A 13,894-nucleotide genomic window follows, 5' to 3' on the forward strand; every position below is an offset into this window, starting at 1 on the left:
TCAATTGCAGGATGGGCCCTAGCAATTTATTATTAGCAACAAGTTGGCAATCAGTTTCATTATTTTTAGGAACCAGAGATGATTTTAGGCCATCCCTGTAATAATGTCACTCTTACTTTTCAATCTGCTTTCTGGAGTAGAAGGGCTCACCGAGCCCACAGGAGTTACCACACATCTGTGAGCAAGGCATTTGGGCCTCCAGCAGTGACAGGATGGGAATGCACCCCCTTCCTCCTGGGGCTGTCCACCTGTTGAGCGGCTAGTGGCTGGTAGATTATAACCTCACAGGCCAGGAACAGAGTTCCCATCAGCTGCAGGCCATCTTAGCTGAGCATCTCAGCATATCGGCGAGGGAAAGAAAGGGCAGCTAAGTCATGATCCTCTCCTCCTCCCTCTAAACTCCTCAAGAAGAATTCTGCAGGTACTCAGGAAGGTCTCTGGAGGCCCCAGCCTCGTCACGCTCTGCTGGGAGGGGCTTCCACGACAAAAACAGAACAGAAGGGAATCTCGCTTTCTCTTCTGCTGCGAGATCCCTTCCCCTCAATTGGATCACTGTGGAGTGCTGGGAACTGTGGGTGCCTTCTACATGGCAAGGTGAGGAAAGCACGTCAGGTTGGGCCTGGCCATGCTCCTTGTCTGAGAGAAGAGGAGGAGGAGAGAGATGATATCAGCAGAATTATTAAGGATCATGCACAATCTAGAGCAGCTCACGAGCTAGGAAGCGCGGGCGTCTGCTCACCACACGGGCCTAGGCCATAAACGCACAGTCAGCATATGGCTCAAGTTCCCTGCCATACCCCATCCCCTGAAGCATCGGGAACAGACACTCTGACTCTGCTCCCGGAGGTATGACTAACACCAAGTAGGGTAGAGGATAACTGAATAGACAGCGTCAATGTTGTAAAGGCCCTGGAGGGATTTACAATAAAATACTAACTAGCAGTTTTTCCTGAGTGGTAGGATTTCCGGTGATTTGAAAAATTTTCTTCTCTTTCGTCATAAAAACTTTCTGATGGGTCTGATGGATATTATCTCCATAAGTAATAGTAGAAAGTAAATTAAAACTATTGAGAATAGTATTACTATGTTGGATGAAGAGTAATATTTTTTAAAAAAAAATATCATCCCACATATATAGAATACATACTGTATAAGGTGTCTTCAAAATATTCATGGAAGCTGTGTGTTAAGAAAAAATTATGCAGGAATTTCAGAAAATATTTGCTCCAAAATAAACTTATCTTAATTCCACTTTTTATGCACTTGCTGAAATACCTTCATGTGTATACACACACACACACACAAGTACATAAGAAAACACAGACTTAAGGTGATGAACTTACCACAGGAGGTAAATATTTTATAACTAGACAATATTGAAAATACTGTCCATAATAGGTCTAAAATGTATGTAAAACCTACCCAAGTGCTATTAAAGAGATTACTATCCACAAGTGTGGAACTACTACATAATGTAAGTTCTCAAATATAAACCTGGTATGCTAGAATCTCACTTCAATGTTCTGAATTATATACTGCTTTCTTAGGTGTAGAAGCTACAACAGACAATCAGCACTTCAAAGATTTTAAAAGATGTCTTTAGACTGGGAGAGACTGAAATAATTCATAATAATGAGAGAGAAGGAGTTAAACCAAAAGAAAAGACTGCAGTATCAGAGAAAACAGCTAATGCCTCCAACTTAAAAATCAATGTGTATGGATTTTAATTGACTTGAATCCTGCTTGGAGTTTTCTGATATTGCCATTAATTTTAAAGAGATTAAACCAACACAGTGCGGGAAAATGCTTATAAACCACAGAGATAACAAAGATCTCATATATAGAATATATTAAGAACTCTCAAAACTCAATATAGCTGAGGCCAGTGCCGTGGCTCACTTGGTTAATCCTCCACCTGCAGTGGAGGATGGCCCAAGTGCTTGGGCCCTGCACCCGCACGGGAGACCAGGAAGAAGCACCTGGCTCCTGGCTTCGGATCAGCGCAGCGCCGGCTGTAGCAGCCATTTGGGGAGTGAACCAACTGAAGGAAGACCTTTCTCTCTCTCTCTCTCACTGTCTATAATTCTGTCAAATAAATTTAAAAAAATAAAAAAAACTCAATACAGCATTCTAATTGCTCAGCAACTTTTTAAAAATTTTCTATTCATCCTAGTAATTATTATTTCATCATGGTTTTGATTTATATTTCCCTAATATCTAATGATGTTAGGAATCTTATATGTTTATTGGCCATTTCCATGTTTCCCATGGAGATTAGTCTTTAGCCATTCTTAAATTCTGATTTTAACTTTTTTGTTGTTGACTTGTAGGAGTTCTTTATATGAGGGAGCTTCAAAACTTCTGAGAAAATTAACATTATCATTTTCATTGTTATTTATCTGAAAGACAGATGGAGAGAGAGAGAGATATCACTCATCTTCTGGTTTACTCCCCAAATGCCTGCAACAACCAGGACTGGGCCAGGCCAAAGCCAGGAGTCTGGATCTCAGTCCAGGTCTCTCACATGTATGACATGGCTCCAACTGTTTAAATCATTGCTATTGCCTCCTAGGGTGTGCATCAGCAAGAAACTGGCATCTAAAGTGGAGCCAGGACTCAAACCCAGCCAGTCTAAGATGTGAATGTCCTAAGTGGCAATATAACTGCTATGTCAAATACCCACCCCACTAAGCAGTGTCTGTTTTTGTTTTAGACTTATATTTTGAGCATGAGCCTGAATACTTTTTTAAACAGCCATTTTAAAAATTTACATATTTATTTATTTGAAAGGCAGAATTACAGAGAGAAAAGGAGAGACAGAGATCTTCCATCTGCTGGTTCACTCCCAAAAGGACCACAACTGCCAGGGCTGGGCCAGGCCAAAGCCAGGATCCTGGAACTTCACCTGGCTCTTTCACATGGGTGCAGGGACCCAAGTATTTGGGCCATCTTCCACTGTTTTCCCATGTCCACTTGCAAGGAAGTGAATTGAAAACGTAGCAGCTGGGACTCAAACCAGCTTTGCCAGTTCCCCAGGAGGCAACTTAACCCACTGCACTAAACACTACCCCCTGCATTATCTTTTAATTGCATTTTCCCACAAACTTTCTGAAGCTCTCAAATACTCCAAATATTGATTTTTTTATCAGATATATGATTTACAAATGTTTCTGCTAATTCTGTATAGGGTAACTTTCCACATTTCTTTTTTTAAAAGACGTGCTTTATATTTTAAAGGCAGAGTTACAGAGAGAGGGAGACACTGAGAGAGAGATCTTCCATCCAGTAGTTCACTCCCCTAAATGGCAGCAGCCAAGGCCAGACTAGGCCAAAGCCAGAAGCCAGGGGCTTCATGTGGGTCTCCCACGTGGGTAGCAGGGGCCCGGGAATTTGGGCCACCTTGCACTGCTTTCCCAGGCACATTACCAGGGAGCTGGATCGAAAGTGGAGAAGCCAGGACTCAAACTGGCACCCATATGTGATGCCAGCACTGTGGGCTGCGCCTTAACCCGCTGCACCACAGCACCAGCCCCCTCCACATTCATAACAGTGTCCTTTGATGTAGACACGTTTTTTGTTTTAATCAAGTCCGATTCGTCTATTTTTCATCAGTTTATTGTTTTTAGTGTCATATTTAAGAAACTATAGCTTTTTGGGGCCGACGCTATGGCGTAGAGGGTAAAGCTGCCACCACCTGCAGTGCGGGCATCCCATTTGGGCGCCAGTTCGAGGCCCAGCTATTCCACTTTGGATCCAGCTCTCTGCAATGGCCTGGGAAAGCAGTAGAAGATGATTCAAGTCCTTGGGCCCCTGCACCCGCATGGGAGACCGGGAAGAAGCCCCTGGCTCCTGGATTCAGATCAGTGCAGCACCGGCCATTGTGGCCATATGGGGAGTGAACCAAGGAATAAAGACCTCTCTCTCTCTCTCTCTCTCTCTCTCTCTCTTTCTGTGCCTATGCCTCTGCCTTTCTGTAACTCTGTGTTTAAAATAAATAAATAAACCGTTTTTTAAAAAATAAACTATTGCCTTTAAACGTCAATGTAGAATTAGCATTTGGCCCAGCAAGTCCACTCCTAGGTATGTATCCAAGAGAAATGAAACTAGGGACTCAGGCAGCTACTTGGCACAAATGTTCATGGTGGCATTATTTAAGCAAGCAAAAAGATAAAAACACCAGAGTCCATCAACATAGGAGTGGACAAGCAAAATATGTTACAGCCACACAATAACATATTATCCAGCCATGAAAAGGAATGAAGGTCCGATACCTGCTACAATGTAGATGAATCCTAAGTGAAATAAACTAAACAGAAGAGCAAACATTGTATGGCTCCACTAGATGACATTATGTTACGTGAACTAAGCCAGGCACAGCAAGGCAAATAAATGCTGCATGGTCTCACTTGTGGAAGCCAAAGTGTTGATCACCTCTAGGTAGAGAGTAGAATAGATAAAGGGTGAATAACGGGTATCAACAGTTACGGAGTGGTGGGAATAGCTATGTTTTTAGAGCCCAAATGGGCAATTGTAGCATACGATTAATTATAAATTTCAAAACAGCTAGCTAGCAGAGAAGAGTTTAAAAGTTCCCAACAAATAGAGGAGATGGAAATGCCAGCTACACCAATCTGCCCACTACATACTGTATACACATATTGAACATACACCATAACTCCCAAGTAGGTGCAAATAGTATATAAATTTTAAAATAAAAAACATACAAGAAATATATAAAATTGGCAAATTTATAGAGCCAGAAAGTAGACTAAAGGTAAATAGGAGCTAGGAGGGAGTGGGGGATGAGAAGTTAATGCTTAATGGGTGCTACATTTTGATTTGGGGTGATGAAAATATTTCAGAGATAGTAGTAAATGTTATTAATGCCACCGATTTGTACACTTAAAATGGTTAACATTGGGGCAGGCACTGCGGCTCAGCAGGTTAAGCTGCCACTTGGATGCCAGCATTCTGTGTGGGAGTGCTGGTTCAAGTTCCAGCTGCTTCATCTCAGATCCAGCTTCCTGCTAATGTACCTGAAAGCAGCAGAGGGCAGCCCAAGCACCTGGGTCCCTGCCTCCCACATGGGAGACCAGCATGGAGTTCCAGGCTCCTGGCCTCGGCCTGGCCCAGCCCCAGCCACGGTGGCCATTTGGGGAGTAAACTGGCAGATGTTAAATGAATCTCTCTCTCTTCCTCTCTGCCTCTCTTCCTCTCTCCCTCCCTCTTGGTCTTTCCCTCTTTGTCACTCCACCTTTCAAATAAATAAAAAATAAATCCCTTTTAAAACGGCCAATTTATATTATCTATATTTTATCACAATTCGTAAAACTCAACAGTTAAAAAAATCCAATTACAAAAGAGGTAAAGAACACGAACAGACATTTTCACTGGTGAGAATGGCATATAAGCACATAAAATGATGTTCCACTTCATTCATCATTACAGAAATGCAAATTTTACCCACAAAGAAGTATCACTATATCCTTGTTAGAATGATACAATAAAAAATAGTGGAAGACAAAATTCTGACAGGGAGGAGAAGCAACTGGATCTCTAATACTGGAAAACATTTTGGCAGCTTCTTATAGAATTAAAATGTGATTAACATAACATGGCAATCATAAAAGCTGACACATGAATTTTCATAGCAGCTCTATTCTAAATTGTAAAAACTGGAAAAAAGCCAAATGTCCTTCAGTGAGTGGATAGTTAAACCTGCTCTGGTCAATTCACACAATAGACTATTAGTCAACAAGAAAAAGATACAGACTACCAACTCAAGCAATACCCTAGGTGGGCCTAAAAAGCATTATGCCTAATGAGGGAAAAAAGTCACTCTCCAAGGACTACATGATTTCATTTATATAATATTCTCAAAATGATAAAACTAGAGATGGCGAGCAGATGAATAGGTGCCAGGGTGTGCAAATATAAAGGGATAGCAGGAGGGAATTACTTTGTAGTGATGGAACAAATCCGTATCTTGATTGCACTGGTACTTACATGAATCTACACATAGAATGAAATTGATAAAATACACACACAATGAATTAATGTCAAAATGGTGACAAATGAACAAGCTCTGAGGTCTAGTTAACAGTGTTGTGCCAATATCAGTTTCCTGGTTTGGTATTACAGTAGAGCCATATAAGATATCATATTGGGAGAAGCTGAAGGAAGAGTGCAATGGACTCTAGGCTCTACTCTGCAACTTCCTAGGAGTCTATACTTATTTCAAGATTAAAAACAATGTAAACATGTCTAAGTTGGTATATGACAACATTTTTCTTGCTTCTTTAGCAAATGGGAAATTTCTTATAGAATAGTTGTTAAATTGATACACATGGCCTTCAAGAGGTTAGCAGAAAGGCACATTATGAAAAAACTCTGCATGGATTTCAAAAGCATTTGTACCATAATGCTTGACTTTCAGTCCCATTTCTCGATGAAAGTTGAAGAACATTATTTATTTATTTGAGAGGCAAAGAGACAGAAACAGGTGGAGGGGGCTCTCATTAGCTGGTTCTTTCTCGAAATGCCCACAAGGCCACTGCTGGACCAGGATAAACCTAGGACATAGTAACTCAATCCTGGTCACCTATCTAAATGGCAGGAAACCAACTGAGCGTCACTGCTGCCTTCCAGAGTTTGCAGTAGTAGGAAGCTGGAGGCAGGAGCTGGGGGCAGGTAGCAAACCCAGGCACTCCAGTGTGGGATGCTGGCATCTTAAGTAGCTCCTTAACTGCCAAGCTAAATGCCTGCACCTCCACAGACTTTTCAAACTACCTCCTACAGTATAATGAGGACCATAGTACTAAATTTTGTCTTGTACTCTAAAAAGTCTCCTTTAAAAATTGGTATATTATTTTTCACTTTATGTTTCTGTGTGGGAGCAAACTGTTGAAATCCTTACTTAATGTATACTAAGCTGATCTTCTGTATATTAAGATAATCAAAAATGAATCTTGACCTGAATGGAAGGGGAGAGGGAGTGGGAAAGGGGAGGGTTACAGGTGGGAGGGATGGTATGGGGGGGAAGCCATTGTAATCCATAAGTCGTACTTTGGAAATTTATATTCATTAAATAAAAGTTAAAAATAAATAAATAAATAAAATAAATAAATAAATAAATAAAAATTGGTATATGAGAATGAATACAGAATACAAGAAACCAATAGAAAATACACCCAGTGCAGACATGGCCAAACATAAATAAAACTAAGTAAATGATACTTTTTTTTAAAAAAAGTATATAGTGCACCAATTCTTCCCATTGCCCAAATTATCCATGTACAAAATCCTTATGGTTGTGGATTTATTTCTCTATACAGAAACAAAGTATATAGGTATGTATCATTTTTCTTAGGAGAAGGTGGGTAGGGATAAATGTAAATGTTTCTAAAGAGGAAACTTGAAATTGTAAAGTGACCAAGTAATCAAAGTATGTGGCAGAGTAGGAACAGAGGGCTTAGCAGTGATGCCGGGGGGTGGGGGGGGGGACAACAAAAGCTAGGAAAAGAGAGGCATGGGGTTCAACTCAGACTTTGTAGTGGGAAAATATAATAATAAAGAACACTCAAGTGACAGCAAAGGGAAAAGTTCATCAGAATACCTTCCGAAGTCTGACCCCTGCCTCCTAACCCCCCTTGAAGGGGGTTAATCTCCAGTTACTAAACATTGGTTAATCCCCAGTTACTAATCCCCAGTTACTAAACATTGCATAAGACTGACTGATAGGGGCTGGTGCTGTGGTGTAGCGGGTAAAGCTGCCGCCTGCAGTGCCGGCATCCCATGTGGGTGCCGGTTCAAGTCCAAGCTGCTTCTCTTCCGAACCAGCTCTCTGCTATGGCCTGGGAAAGCAGTAGAAGATGGCCCAAGTCCTTGGGCCCCTGTACCTGTGTGGGATACCCGGAAGAAGCTCCTGGCTCTTGGCTTCGGATCGGCCCAGCTCCAGCTGTTGTAGCCATCTGGGGAGTGAACCAGTGGATAGAAGACCTCTTTTTCTCTCTGTCTGCCTGCACCTCTTTGTAACTCTGTCTTTCAAATAAAAATAAATCTTTTAAAAAAAAACTAGTGGGAACAATATCATATATACAGTCTGTCTGCCACTGACCGGTGTATGACAGTGTATGATTGTAATAAAGTATAATCTTGAAAAATAAATATTTAAAAGATTTTTAAAAGACTGATTGATAGTAACCGTGAGGCTAGTTCAGTTTGACTTAACCTCTTTATGATGATGCCCCAGTTATTTTTATAAATAATCTTGGCAGAACCATTTGACCTTCAGCTTCAACAAAATCCACAAAGGAAATAATAGGTATATAAGGAGAAATGAGACATTTAAAAGATATAATAGAACAAATAATAGCAGGAACATTTACTTAACAAGCATTTGGTCTCAGGTTCTAAGTGCTTTTGTGCATTATTTAGTTAATACTTACAATATCCCAATGGGGTGGGTACTATTATTATAGCCACTTCCATTATACAGATGAGAAAACTGAGGCACACAAAGGTTAGGCACCTTCCATGAAGTCACACAGGAGCAGTGGAAAGTGTTCATTTGAACCCTGTCTCAATTTACTGAACAGGGTAAAAGGACAAAATAAATAGGAAATAGGGATTCTTCCCCAAAGAAATTTTGTCTTCAAAATCATTCCTATTGTCTTCATTTTGGTGAGGATATTTCCTACTTATTCCCACATTTTGAATTCATAAGGGCACTTTTCAATCAAACGTGGTCTGCTCAGAAACAACCTCAAACAAAATGAAGGCAATAAGAAATTTTTAAAAAATGCATTTTCCTGCTTTGAGTAATTTGGCTTCACACAAACACAGTCTCTTGAAACCAGATATCCTCTGGCAAGTCCTAGTCCACATCCACCAAAGAAAACATAGTAAACAATTTAACTGCCACACATGTCACATTATATCCAATGGAATGATGCAGTGTTGGTCCTCGGCAGTGGTTCTCAAATTAAGGCATTATACAGAGTTAGAAATGCCTGAATGCTAATGAACACAGAAGCACAGTCTTGTTAAATTGGGATAAGGTCTGAGTATTGGTATTTTACATAGTAGGTCCCTGGGTGATTCCTATACTGGCCAAATTTTGAGAACTACTGGTCTACAAGGTTCTGGGTTCATGCTAATCCAGATTTTAATGATTCCTAAAGAGAGGAAACTGATAATTTATAGGAAAAATCTGAGACTGCTGGAATGCTGTCATAGTAGACAGGCTTCATGCCACAGCCCACCTCTTCCATGTGTCTATCCATCATAGCTGTCATCAGCCCCCCACAGCGGCAGTGCACTTGTCTGCATCTCCCAGTGTAAACTGTCTTGTCAGATACTGTCTCCAGAGTGAACCCAACATGTACACAGAATTACACAATAAATATCCGTTGGATAAATAAACTGATAGAAATCTACCAGCATTGAAACTGCAGAAGAGGAGTGTTGAGGGTACTACTGAAAACCTATAAATGTAACTCCAAAGGGCATGTGGTTCCAGTACTGAGACATTGAAATGTGTGCAGCCAGAGGTGACTTCCCTTCAATACTAAGGAGTTGGGTGGATGACCAGTTACTGATGCTGAATTCTGAGCCTGTATTCTCCCTTTCAGTGAGAGACTTGGGTACATATTAACATCCTAGGGTTTCCTTAACTTCTCCCTAAACCATGGATTATTTTCTTACTTACCCACCACGTAAAGGGTATTTGAATTGAGCAATTAATGACCTGGCCGCCTTAAAAAATATCAAATGCCTTTCAAATGTTTATTATATGGTCCCAGGCCTACCAATGCTGTGACAGGAATTTCTTTTAGTGAATTAGATGTTGTTTAAATGCAGCAGAATGACCTTTTAATCATGAAACAAATGACTTACTATCAATTGAACAAGAGTAGTATTTTCACAACTTGAAATAATCCAGTCTAAATCACCAAATACAAAGAATATATACAAAATGGTACCATATTCATCCTGAATATGGTTTCTAATGAACAAAAGAGCAGTTCACAACTTGTGCGCCACACTGGCATTGTTATCCGCCAGTGGTGAGGCAAGGGTGTGAGTTTTAGAAAGAATGAGATCTGAGCTTACTTTCAGCTTGGAAAGTCACTGAACTGAATAAAATTTCAGTTTCTTTGTCCCTAAATGGGGAGATAATCATGTATTCCTTAATGGGTTATCATAAAAAATCAAGCATGCAAAAAGTGTTGAGCTCAATGCTTTAAGAAGACAAGTGCTTGATGATCATTGTATGGTGTTACCATCAGTCTTTCCATGCCAGTTAGCATCTAGGGCTTAGATGGAATAGGCAGTCTATTGCTGCCTGTTAGTTCCTTCCATCATATCACAACACAGTCTAGATCAGTTCCACCTTGATGCCCTAAAACAGCTACGGAAAACATTCAATAAATGGTAATATTTAACTACATCTTAAGAGATGAGCAAAATAGACTACTGGGCCCCAGCTGGTACAGTCATCCATAGTCCAGTCAGCTGGGGCTAAGAAGGACTGGAAACAGGTAAAGCAGAAGAACATGGCTACCTAGGAGGGTTTCCTTTGAAAAGGGAAATGACTCTCACTTTTAACACCCATGTGCCCAAAAGGCCCTGTTGAGCTACACTGACCTTCTTACCAATGTTAATGCATAGTTCTCTTCCATACTTGATTTGCACACTTGTGTGCAAGTGTGATTATTGAACTAGCAGAAAACTCTAGTAGCCAATCTCCTGATGTTTTGCTCAGACTTTTAGACCTTCTCTGGATCTGCAGCAGAAAAAAAAAATTTCAATTTTCAATCTGGCCCTACTATCTCAGGAGGCTAGCTTCTAGAGCATCCTTTTCTCCATTGCTGTTTTCTGCCACACAGGGATACTCTCAACAGACTCCCGCACAGCACCACATGCAATAATAATTGCTTACTTACGGGGTGCCTCTTGCGAGCCAGACACCATATATGCAATCCCGTGAAGTAGGCATGGTTATTCCACTTTACAGATGAAGAAACTGAAGGCTTTATGAGGTAGGCAACTTGCACAAGGTCATAGGGCAAGTACAGCTGAGCTGGGCTTTAAACTGAGGTCTTTCTGGTGCTATGTAACAGGGTCTTTCCTCCCCCCAGCGCTTGTGGTGGTGCTGTGAAAAACGATACTCTGCTTTGAGGTCTGCTTAAAGAGCTTTTTCAGCTTAATGTGTTGTGTTCGTGTCACTTCATTTCACCACAGCCACATAGGCAGAAACTGCTTAGGAACCTGCTGTCCCTGGGCTGGGCTAACATACAACTCCAAGTTGTACCTGGGAGAGCAGTGTTTCTATTAAATTAATGTGCTCCAACATGAGTGCATCATTCTAATCACCTGAGAATAGGAAAAGTCTTATCAAGAACTTGCTATTCATTTTAAGCCACTTTAATCCCCTCTGGTTTGATGCAAATTCATTTCATTAATAATTAACAGTACTTGGCAAGGCTTCCTCTCAGCCCCAGTTCTTGGTTGGCATTCCACTTTGCTGAACCTGAGAAAACTCAGGGTCGAACCAAGGGGGAAAAGAAAGTGAGAGAGCAGGGTCTGACATTAACCCATTCACCCCGACCCCTGTGGAAAAGGCAGGATAACGATTGAAGCAATAGCTACTGGCATTATTTGTGAGGCAGTGTGGATGATCCTTCTAGTTCATCTTCTTAAATATTACATCTTTAATGAGCTCATCCAAGCTTTGATAGCATGGCTTTAAACCTTCCTTTTGGGTAGATATTATGGATCGGTGGTTCTCAGCCTTGGCTAGGAATCAGAATCACCACGAGTACTTAAAAAGTACGCATAAAATCTACTAAAACTGAATGTGCGTGTGCCTTTTGACCCAGTTCTTCCACTCATAGGCATACATCGACCAAGAACACACACACGTGCACTGGATGACGCATCAGGATGTTCATAGCAGCACATGATGGCCCCAAAGTGAAAGCCCTCAAATGCCCAGCAGCTATAGACTGGAAAATACATTTCCACACAGTGGAATAACACAGCATGTGAATGAGTGGCATACAACTGCACACAACAGTAGGGAAGACTCTCACACACATAATATTGAAGATAAAATCCAGAAACAGAATAATATATACTGTACGCTTCTAAACAAAAAACAACAAAAATTAATCTACAGCATTAGAGATCAGGAGAGCAGGGGATAAGCGACTAGAAGGAGCTTCTGGGATGCTGGTTATATTCGGCTCCTTGATCTGGGTGTTGGTTCCATATGTGCATTTATGATGGAGACACATCTTTCTGTGCATGAATTTGGCTTCAATGAAAATCTTAAAATATGCACACTTAAACCTACTCCTACTAGTGCAGTATTTTCCATACATACACACACATATACACAACAACCCACAGAATTCACCTAGGGAGCCTAATTCAGCAACCTTGGGGCCCCCTACACCCTTTTTTAAGCTTTTCAAAATTATTTAATTCTACCAGTGTCATCTCAATATTCTTAGTCTTCCCTCCCCTTCCACTGTTTGCAGTAAACTTCAGTGGAAAAACAATTTAATTCCATTACCATCTGCATGATACTAAAATATATGGGAACTTAAAAAAAAGCAAATCAATTTATTGAGCAAAAGGATAAACTGTGAATAATGTAAACTTCTCATTTTCAGCTTATAAAAAAGGAGCCAAGGGGCTGGCAACGTGGCTCACTTGGTTAATCTTCCGCCTGCGGCGCCGGCATCCCATATGGGTGCCGGGTTCTAGTTCCGGTTGCTCCTCTTCCAGTCCAGCTCTCTGCTGCGACCCAGGAGTGCAGTGGAGGATGGCCCAAGTGCTTGGGCCCCTGCACCTGCATGGGAGACCAGGAGGAAGCACCTGGCTCCTGGCTTCAGATTGGCGTAGCTCCGGCCATAGTGGCCATTTGTGGGGTGAACCAACAGAAAAAGGAAGACCTTTCTCTCTCTCTCTCTCTCTCTCTCTCTCTCTCTCTCTCTCACTGTCTAACTCTATCTGTCAAATCAAAAAAAAAAAAAAAGGAGCCAAGAATGATCTTGAACATTTTTGCTACATGGGCTTTACTACATTATCTGCCTTTTTCCATACGAACTACAAAATAATAACAGCTAACACATGTGCAGTGCACTACAGAAAAGTGATTTATGTAAACTAACTCATTTAATCCTCATAATCCCAGAACCACAATTTGTATTCTAACATGCTGGTGTCAGTCTGTGCTCTTAATGACTTCACTACATTCCTGTGTCTTTTATGTTACTCAGTATATTGTTCCCATTTTAAACGGACTCTATTCAATATATTTGTAGTAAGTGGCAAGCTGCAGTCACTTGAATATTGGCGTCTCTGCTGAAAATTACACGTGAGCTGGCTGAAATCAATAGGACAAGTTTACATCAATTCGTCAGGTGCTGGGAGAAAGAAGAAGGTCAGACACAAGACAAAAAGGCCCTGAGCTCAAGGAAGCTCCTCTCAGTGTTATTTCCGTGTCCACAACACTGAGCGAACAGGTGCTGTGCTGGTGCAGGGGACCAGACAGGGACTGAAGTCCAGGGCAAGGTACAAGGCCCCAGAGACCTCCCCACCCAGCAGGCAGATGCTGGCCCAACAGCAGGAGAGTAAGGAGAAGCTACATTTGTGAGCAGAGGTCATGAGATTGTAGCCCCCCTCCCAGGGAGGGGGGTGCCTTCCTAGTCACTGAGGGCGGGAAAGGCCTCTGGCCGGCTGATGCGGGCTGAAGGATGTGGAGGGAGTAAAGGCGAAGGTGGGCGGGTGGGCGGGGGTGCAGACGTGCGGATGCCTGTGTGAGTAACCGCGTAACCGCCATGTGAATCAGGAGGAGCGAGCCCTGGAACACATACAGGAAAAG

The sequence above is a fragment of the Oryctolagus cuniculus genome, chromosome X (genome assembly GCF_051225735.1).
Source record: "Oryctolagus cuniculus isolate XC-2025 breed Fujian yellow rabbit chromosome X, ASM5122573v1, whole genome shotgun sequence".
Classification (NCBI taxonomy): domain Eukaryota; kingdom Metazoa; phylum Chordata; class Mammalia; order Lagomorpha; family Leporidae; genus Oryctolagus; species Oryctolagus cuniculus.